Here is a 9,614-nt window from a genome sequence, read left to right on the forward strand (position 1 = left end):
GGGGGGGGGGGGGGGGTGAAATTCCAAATTTGACTGTTGCATATTTTTGAAGCACCTAATTACCTCTTAAATCCCATGTTCCGCTTGTCTTAGTTTTTTTATTCATCATACTATAACAGTTCCAACTTTTTTTTTTTCAACCAGTACCGCCACAGCTTCCGAGTCAAAGGGGCGAAGCTGGAAAATTTTTCTAAAGGTGCTTATATGGCTCTTAAACAGTTCCTAATTTTCCGATAAATTTTAGTTTCCATTTCCACCACTGTGGCGGTTCCAGCTTTACCGAGGTAAGAAAATGTCCCTAGGACTTCAGACAGGCAAAAGGAAGAACTACAGTAAAAAGAAATTACCACACAGCCTCACGGGCAACGCACGAACCCGGGAACTTTGTACCTATGCGAGACCCGAGAACTCGGGATGAAATGGGAGGGAGGGAGGGGGAGTAGTCAGGAGGAAAGGAAGAGGGTAAAAAACATTTTATTACCAAAGTACACAGTTGCCCTCTTCCTCTGCCCAGTTAAATGGACGCCCTATTACTTTCCGATCTTTGCATAGAATTAAGAGCTCTCTCGGGAGTGGATGAAAAAAGGAAAAAGAAGAAAGAACGAACGAAAAAGGATATAGGAAGAGACGACGAAAGAAAGGGAGCAGAAAAGTCGTCATTTTTATTTGACAAACGCCAAGAAGACCACCGCCCTGAAACTTTTCATTGTTTGAGAAATGATTCTGCTTTTTTTTTTCTAACCCCCTTTCGTGCCTACTCCATCCCTTGCCGTAGCGTCACTCCCCTCCCCGCCGGACTCTCGGTACCTAACAATTCCTGTGAAAAACGTTCTAAGGAATTTCTGGTGAAATTTCCAATTGATAATTCGATAATGTTCAAAGTGCTCTCGAATTGCTGCCGCTGCCATTTGTTCTCTTCGTCGGTTCATCCTCCCCCCCCCATCCAATTTTCCCCCCTCGCGTCATTTCTTACCTGCACTGGCTCTGCAGTAAAGTATCTTTTTGCCCTTTCTTTTTTATATGCTTTAGTCCTCTGTCTTCATTTTTTTTTTTTTTTTTTTATAACGTTATAAAAACAAACGCCCAGGATGCAACGCCCACCACTTTCCTTACTGACGAGAGAAACACGCCCCGGCCCTGACCGTCTACTCGCAGCAGCCACCCGGAGCCACCCCGGTAAAACCTAATGAACTCAAAGAGGCCTCCGAGGCACATCGTTCTGCACTCCGTGACAGCTACGCGGCAAGAAGCAAAGTTTGTTTTTGCCGGCAGCCATCTCACGGAGCGCCGAGCAAGAAGAAGGGATTTTACCCTTACGACGAAGAGGGAGACGGATAGAGGGTGGTCGGGAGGTTTTTTGGGTAGATAGGAAAACAAAAAAAATTTGCCACGAATATCGAGTGAGAGTTGGAAGCGGGATACTTTGAAATTTCGTCTAACGAGTAGACAGACGACTGCTTTGATATTCTAGGGATTTCGCGTGGTTCGAATGTTTGGCAGTTGGTACTAATAATATACCTATAAAACGTACAATAGGCATTACGTTCTCCCTAGTCTACGTCCAAATGGGTTATACGTGTAACGGGTGTCCTAGGGAAATATTTGTACGGCAGGAAGTTTCTGAATAACGGCGCGACAAAAAAGTCCCTAGATTCTACCTTACGATATATCAGCGACGCGAGTGGGTAGGAGGAGTACGCAAGAAATTTCAAACTGGCAAGAAGGATATCAGCCGCGCCTAACGGCTCTCGACTGAGAATCCGCGTTTGGTATCGCGTATGGTCCGAAGCAGAAAAAGGTTAGGGTTAGACTCGTAAAAGGATGATGAAGGCCGTTGGAAAAAAAAAAGGAAGGACGGTTCTTCAACTCGGTAAGAATTTTTAATTTGTCCAAAGTGGGTGGATACAACTTACTTAACCACCCAGCCCCTGAAGCTCCCGTTTGGGCTCTTGCCTCGGCGAGTCGTCATATGGAAGAAATGCCCTGTGAAGTGGAAACTCCTTAAGCGTGCTGGGCTGGGATCCCTTAGGAGGACAGGGGCGGAGTGTGTGGGAGCCAAAGTAGTTAGATGGGGTCACATGGGGCCCCAATGGGGTAGCTACCGAGTTGCGAAGGGTGCTTGGGGGGGGGGGACAGAGCTGATCCGGAGGAAAGTTGAGTTTTTCTATTAATTAAGTAATTGCCTGATACAACCTTTCGGCGCTGTCAGTTTTGAAAAAACTTTGCGTTTCCCCTATACGCCACTCGATGCCGCTTCCGGCACCGCCCACTGCCCCCTACTCGCAGCCCCTCAGGAGCTACGTGGAGGGCAGAAGGAAACGTTAACTTTTTTCCCTTTTTTTTTTGGAAAAAGTTTCTCTCAAAGGTTCGAGCGGTGCAAAAGGATGGCACGGACTTACGGGAGCACGGGAGGGGGTTCAGGGGGTAAATATATCCGTAGTCCTAGAGATTTAAATAAAATGCATTTAAAATACGATTTAAATAAAAATAAATCGTGCCAACCAGCCCCGAACCCCTGATTTCTCAGGCAGAAATTTTTTTTAAGGGTTAGGAGAGGGAAGTTTGATATAATTCATAAGGATACGTTGTTTGAACTCGATTAAAGAAATTGAATATAAATTTGACAAAAGAAACAAAAAAAAATATCAAAATTTTCAATTGCCACGTGTCATTAATATTTCGTGATATTTAAATTTGACTCACCCCTCTCCTTCGTATTTTACGTCCCCTCCAGTCCATCCTTCCTCGTCGGCGGAAGGAGCGTTGAAAAAAATGTAAATTCCTAGATAGCCGACAGGCCCGTGAAGATTGGCCGTGGAAATATCCCCCGGAACGGGCAGCCGCCGCGTAGACACGGTACGCAGGCATCCACAGTTGAGTCAGAGGTGTGGGAGAGCAGGGGTAGCCAGGGCCGTATACGTTAGCTGGTACCCCTAATTCCAGAATGCACACATCTGCCATTCTCCGGGCCGGCTGATAACTATGAATAAAACATAATTTTTTACAGCCGCCATAATTCACCAAATTCATTCCAACCACCACCACCAGCACCGTCATCAACATTGCCAACCCCGTATACACATCTCTCAATGTGGGGTCCCAGCCGTATGCGATCTCGCGCGGCCGCCATTTCATTTTAATTTAACGTGTAAAATATGAAAATTTTCGGGAGTTCAGCGTACGACCACGATACGCCGTCGCACCACCCACCAGCCCTCACTGTTACCCCTCGCCCATCACCCATCACCATTGGGCACACGATTTATGCATCCGCGAACAGTCTACGCGCATTCGCACGCACGCAAGAGGCTCGAAAAAAATTTATTAAATATTTCTCGGGTCTAACTCACGTGGTTGACAACGCTTAAGGGGGGCCCTTTTGTTAACCCCATTTCTACCAGTCTTTTGGCCGCTCCTGCGCCACAGGTATCCTCATGGTTTTTCTCACTTTTCTTCGGGATTTATGACACTCCTCTCCTTATATTTCTACCGCGAACTTCTCTTGCCTTTCACGAAGTTCGATTACTCCTATGGTTACCCTATATATATATATACCTGTGTGAACCTATCGGCTCATTTTTTAAATTGGCATAAAAAAAAAACTATAACCTAAACTCCGTCACGCAATATTTTCCCAAATCATGTTTTATCGATTGAAAAAATGTTTGACCATCACAGAATTCATATGCACGTATCAGATCTATCTATCAGCGCAAAACGACCATGGATTCCTCTTTTTGATCGTTTCCAAATTTTCACGACAAAATATTTCCCCTTATTCATTACCATTTTACAAAAAGTACGAAACTTCAAAATACTGATTTTTACGTATTAGAGAATTTTTTTATGTTCCATTAATTTTCTATTTAAAAAACGCAATTTCTACTCTGCCAGAAAATTGCGTTACTAACGATTTTCATCCTGCGCGCATTCTTCTTATCGCTAACTTGTCGGTTGCAAGCATTAAACCTCAAGTGGCAAACGACTAAAGTGCCCAACCAGCAACATACCTTCCCAACCTCCGACCTTCCTAGTCCTCCTACTAACCTACCCAACCTTCTACCTTTTACCTTCTACAGGTTCGCCATTACGAACGTTAAACGGCCAGTAACGTTCCGACTAAATGAGACTTTTAACTATGTATGCCAAGGAAATTATTTCTGCCAGTTCCTCCTTGGTTTTTCTCTCTCCATTTTTTTTAGCATTTTTCCTCATACGTATTCCGCAATTAAAATTTGGCTCAGACTTTAATTAATTCTGATTAATTAATGTACATTAGGTTAAGATACACGAATTCTATCGTGTAAATAAATATCCGTATCCCTTTGTTCTACTGCGAGCCACATCCGTGTTAATGTAATTCTTCAGCTTTCCAAAATCAATTACCTAATTCCTCACACGTCCCGCCCTGCGCTCTAATTAATTAAAAGGAACTGGGACAAATTTTGTGCAGGTAATCCCGCTATTATTTTATTTACGATCCACCATATTTTTCTGCATTAAATGTAAGCCTTCCGGTAACTGGTCCAATGACGCTCGTGGATACTAAAAAAAATTGAGGTTAATTAATTTATATTAATGACCATCCATAGGATCCACATCCCAACCACATTCTCTTCATAAGCCAAATGTATTTTTACCAACAATTACGTGCATCAAACTGATTAATCAGTAAAGCGTGAATTATTCATCCTCGCTCGTACCAGAAAAAGTTTCGGTTGTGCAGATTCAGGAAAACATTTACATACCAGTGAATTCGCATTATAACGATACGCAATTATTCCAGCTAATAGGACAAAAGACGTCACTGCTTCGCTTGATCACCTTAAGTCGGCTGATTAACGTTTATGTGGTTACGGGCTAATTTCCAAAAGGATAATTTCACCGTTAGTAGTTTGTAGGTTATAGGTGGTAAGTAGGTAGGTAGGGAGAGCTTCTGAAAGCCCGAGCATGATGATAATAGGAAAGTTACCTGTCGATATTGCAATTATCCTTGCTGCAAGGAATTATCCACGATAGCAGTGGCAGTTTTCGATTCCTCGTAAACGAACCTTGAAGGTGAGGTTAGGTTATGTCTAAAGCAGATGGAACCCAAGTATTAATTCATATATATATATATACACACACACATATATCGAAGCCTATAATACTGATATGTATGTAACTTACTTGTCCTGTATGTATTTAACGTGGCTATACATATTTCACGGAAGTATATATACAATAGTATATGCATGGTACATACATTTTAGGGAAGCAAAGTGCTAAGCTCGAAGGAATTAACCTTCGTTGATTGGACGTCATCTGTGATTACAGTCAGACTCATTGCCAGAGTGCCATTTACTTGTGTGTATATAGTTATACAATATAACATTCACTGGATAGTCTAATAGGAAAAAATGTTAATTGTTATTAGCTATCTCGACGGGTCTGTAACGTATGTAAGTTACGATTGAGGTTGAGCGTAGTTAGGTTGTTCGATTGAGAATTAACATTGAGTGGGATTGGATCAATCTAGTTGGATTACTTGAGATCTAGGTTATTTTTACAGAACTATCTACAGGTCCAATTATAGGTACGCAGAAACAGAGCCATACAAAGTCGTACAAAGTCGATTATGTGGATCAAGTTTCGTGGTCTGATTCTAAGACATGCAAAAGGACACGTCAACGCGAAGTCATTAGACTGATCTTGAATCTACGTCTGATTTTAGATTAGTAAAAATATTTCTCAAATTTGTAAGAACCTGCATGATCTGAAATGCGGTGTTAGAAATACCTGTATGTATTCTATGGACAGCTATGCTTGAAGTACTTATCGAAGACCAGTAGGAGGAAACTGTTTTCTTCTTTACACTTGTCAATAACTTTACAAAGGATTCGACACCACTGATTTTCGCGGAACGCATTCCTTTCGCTACGCGGCCGTTATGCTTACGGAGTGGCGCTGAGTGGCGCCACCTGGCGAATTTCTGCTGAACCAGTTAGACGGACAGATACAAGGCAGCCGGTTGAGTCAAATGAGTACTAAAAAGTTGAATAATAAATAACGTGAAATGTTATTAAATTCTATAATGCAGACACGAATGAAATAAAAATTGGTAAGTATATTTACACGGCTTTATCTCCATAGATTATCTTATGGATACTTATTTTTGTAGCACAATAATATTATCAAGTGCAACGTTTAATTGATACCGACCTTCTATTCTTTTCGCGAAGACATAAAAACTCGTATTGCAATCAGAAGCTTTATATATCGTAGAGGAAGAATAACCGCTGGAAGGACAGTCTATATCCAACTCGACAAAGAGAATCGTGAAGTTACTAAACTTTTACGGGCGATATGAAAATTTCGCGGGTAACATTTGTCGCCACGAGACTGCTTATCGGTCTCTCGGTGTTTCACGGTTACTTTTCTTTTCGTTTACCTCCTTCGTCCTTTTCCCATATAATCTTTTTTTTTCCAACATTTTTCAACATTTTTCTGGACTCTCGCGTACCTTCTCGTATTATCCGTAAGGGTGAAAATTATGCTGAAACTTTTATCGTGCTTTCAGGGAGGCGAAGAGACGTCACTTCCGTGAAGATTGGTGCTTTAAAAGACCTCGAGGGAGGATCGAGGAGCGGCCACTATTTTCACTGCGCTTTTCGAAGTTCCAAAAGTCACTAAAAAAGTGCCCTCCACAGACAACCCAGATAACGAGGCCAAAATGAATTCGAGAAACAGGCGCATTTGAAAATATCGAAAAATATGAATACTTTTTAAAAAATCATGAAGCAACGCGCTAGGCTCTCAGCGCCAGCATGAAAAACACTGTAGACACAACACGTTTTATTCGTTTAAGTCCCGTTTTCATATCCCATGCATATGCAGATGGTTCGTTAGCCAGTATTTTTTCCCAATTTCACTGCGCAGAGATACGAATTATTCCCTAGAAATTTCTCAATCTCCCTAGCAAAGCTTCCAACCTGTTCCACGGCATTTTCCTTCTGCTTCTTCTTTTCTTTTATTCTTTCGCCTCGACCGTTCCACGAGAAAACCGAGACAATTTTCCATCTTCAAAAATCAAAATGGGATTCACCAGTTCCTATTCCAATTTCTCTTCCTCTTAAAATCTTACATTTCTTTTGTTCCTCTCCTACTATTCCGTTTCCTGCTTTTATCCCATTTTCCTTTCAACTTTTCTTTTCCACCCCCACTCACGCTCCCCGTGGCATTGATGCGTTCCATCCATTGCAGAGCACATTCCTGCTTTGCATAGAAATTAGACGTGAATTTCGTTACCTCGTCATACGGCGATATCGAATGGTCCTTTGAAGTTTCCGAAAGCGGAAAGCTCGCGAGTCGAATACGTTACATACATACATATATGTGTACAGATATATAGATGAGCATGCACGTGGACCTATATATACGCCAATTCACTTGTACGGATGGCTAGACGTATCGGAATGCATTTCCGTAAATAAACCGGAAAGCTCACTTTCCAATTGATCCAGGAAGCGCGTAACCAGTTTGAATTGTATAAACATATAGAATACCGATACAGGAAAGACGAACGGTAGAAGTTAAGAAGTAAAAAAAAAAGACCCAGTACCGACTAAAAAAATTGTCTCATAAACTAAAAATTCAATGCCGATAACTTATTTATGCATAAATAAACGATCGAATAAAATATACGAAACATTGACATTATTAATGCATGCCCGAACAAATAAAAAGCATAAATGCTATGTAGAAAAAATTAAAAAAAAAAAGGACTATATAGAAAAATTAAAGTACGACAATTCCTCGAAAATTGTGATTTGTCGATGAGAAAATTTTCAAAATTTTTCTGTCGTCATTTTTTTAAAAATCCAATTCAACGCAGACTGTCACTAATCGCCGTGAATTTAGTACGCGCGGGAAATAGCCCACGTGGCTGCGTTGAAATTCAAACGGGAATTCGCGTGAAAATTTGTTGCGAATTTGCGGAATGAAAATCTGCTTCCTCGTACAGACCCCGTCACCGGGGTTTGGGTATTTGCAGGAGAAAAGTCTCGTACATAGCCAGACACCCAGGGCCGGGCTTGTAATCAAGGGTCTCAGTGCCGCAAAGGGCACTTCCCTTCCCAGCAACCCCACTAGCGTCGCATCTCGCCCCCCTTCCCGCCCCCCACATCTCACTTCCTTGTTCGCCCCTGTCGTAATTGCACAAAGAGTTTGTTTAATTATTTTGTTAATTACCAACGGCAAAGGATACTTTTCTTTGCATTGCGACACAGCCAGACTATGCTGGCAGGGGGATGAAAGCAACCCTCCTGCCCCTCTCCTCCGAAAGGGGTGCAAATCTGACAATGATTACCAAGCACGTGGCAGCTCGAAAAAATTGAAATCTCCTAAGCGAATTTTATACCGATTCAATTATTATCTCGATCTGATTTAACATTTTCAGATATTAAAATTTATCCAATCAACATTTCTAATTAATTGCCCTCCTACCTGCACGCTTATTAATATATTTAATTTATACGAAAACTTTTTCTTCCTACAGCTTCGTACACATGTCGTGGACATAAAAAATGTGTTAATTATCCTTTTCTTTTTTTTTTCTTTTTTTTTTTTTTTTTTTTTTTTTTTTTTTTTTTTTTTTTTTTTTTTTTTTTTTTTTTTTTTTTTTTTTGAAAAAATTATCTTCAACTTGTTACCGTGACTAAAATCATTTCACAAACTCTTACCTAACAATCAGTCGTAACGGCCAAAGTTCATCAGCATTTATGTAAAAAAAATAAATATATATAGCAGACTAACAGCTTCACGGTAACCTCTGACCACCCACGCGTAACGGACTCAAAGACGAACGATATTTATTACGTTAATTGGACGTACCCCGATCGTTATCAACTACAAGATTAATTAACGCCTCGATTAATTACCATGCAGAGACGTCGTAATCAAGAGTGACATTAGTTACGGCAAAAGTCATTTACCGATAAGAAGGAGGTCATTTCGTAAAATACGACGGGTTGTCGGTTGCATAGGACGTTTCTGTAATTAGCACCGTGGGTGAAGAGGGGGAAGGGGGGGGGTCGACGGAATGGGAAAAATTGTGAAAAAATAAATTAAAAGCTCAAACGCGTTTCCGATTCGAAATTCGATTAATGCCCTCGTGAATTTTTGAGATGGGGGGAGGAGGGGGGTAGGGATAGGAAGAAAAAAATAAAACATTACTACGACACGATATTCGTTCCACAAGACAATATATATATATATATATATACGTATATATAAATCATATACAGAAAGCCCAGGATGAAGACCAGAAGTAGGATGATGAAGAATCCGAAGATGAATAAGAGGCAGCAGAGTGTATAGTAACCATTACGGTTAAGAAAGAGGAATGATGTATTAAGAAGGTAAAAAGAAAGTGGAGAGACTCTACGTTGAAATACTTGGCGCTTCGCCCAGGAGCCCTCGGGGCGCCAGAAACGAATTAAAATTTTCTTCATCCCCCCCTACTTCGTCCCCCTCTCCGCCCCCTCCTCCTCTTTGTCCTCCACCTTCCTCAGGCGTCTCGTCACTCTCGCCCTTCTATTTCTTATACATCGACGACCATCAACCCCCCCCCTCCT

The 9,614-nt window shown here is 41.3% G+C and overlaps 1 long non-coding RNA gene across 1 annotated transcript in view; it reads right to left on the reverse strand.

Moving 5' to 3' along the window:
• Positions 1–5,892, reverse strand: part of LOC107262810 — a 43,628-nt gene extending 37,736 nt beyond the window's left edge. Inside the window, exons 1-4 of the long non-coding RNA XR_003058252.1 lie at positions 5,779–5,892; positions 5,170–5,386; positions 4,973–5,075; positions 2,704–2,980 (exon numbers count right to left, since the gene is read on the reverse strand). This is a non-coding gene — a long non-coding RNA (uncharacterized LOC107262810). The remainder of the gene's footprint in view (positions 1–2,703; positions 2,981–4,972; positions 5,076–5,169; positions 5,387–5,778) is intronic.
• Between the last annotated feature and the right edge of the window lie 3,722 nt (positions 5,893–9,614).

The sequence above is a fragment of the Cephus cinctus genome, unplaced genomic scaffold (genome assembly GCF_000341935.2).
Source record: "Cephus cinctus unplaced genomic scaffold, Ccin1 Ccin1_scaffold0129, whole genome shotgun sequence".
Classification (NCBI taxonomy): Eukaryota; Metazoa; Arthropoda; class Insecta; order Hymenoptera; family Cephidae; genus Cephus; species Cephus cinctus.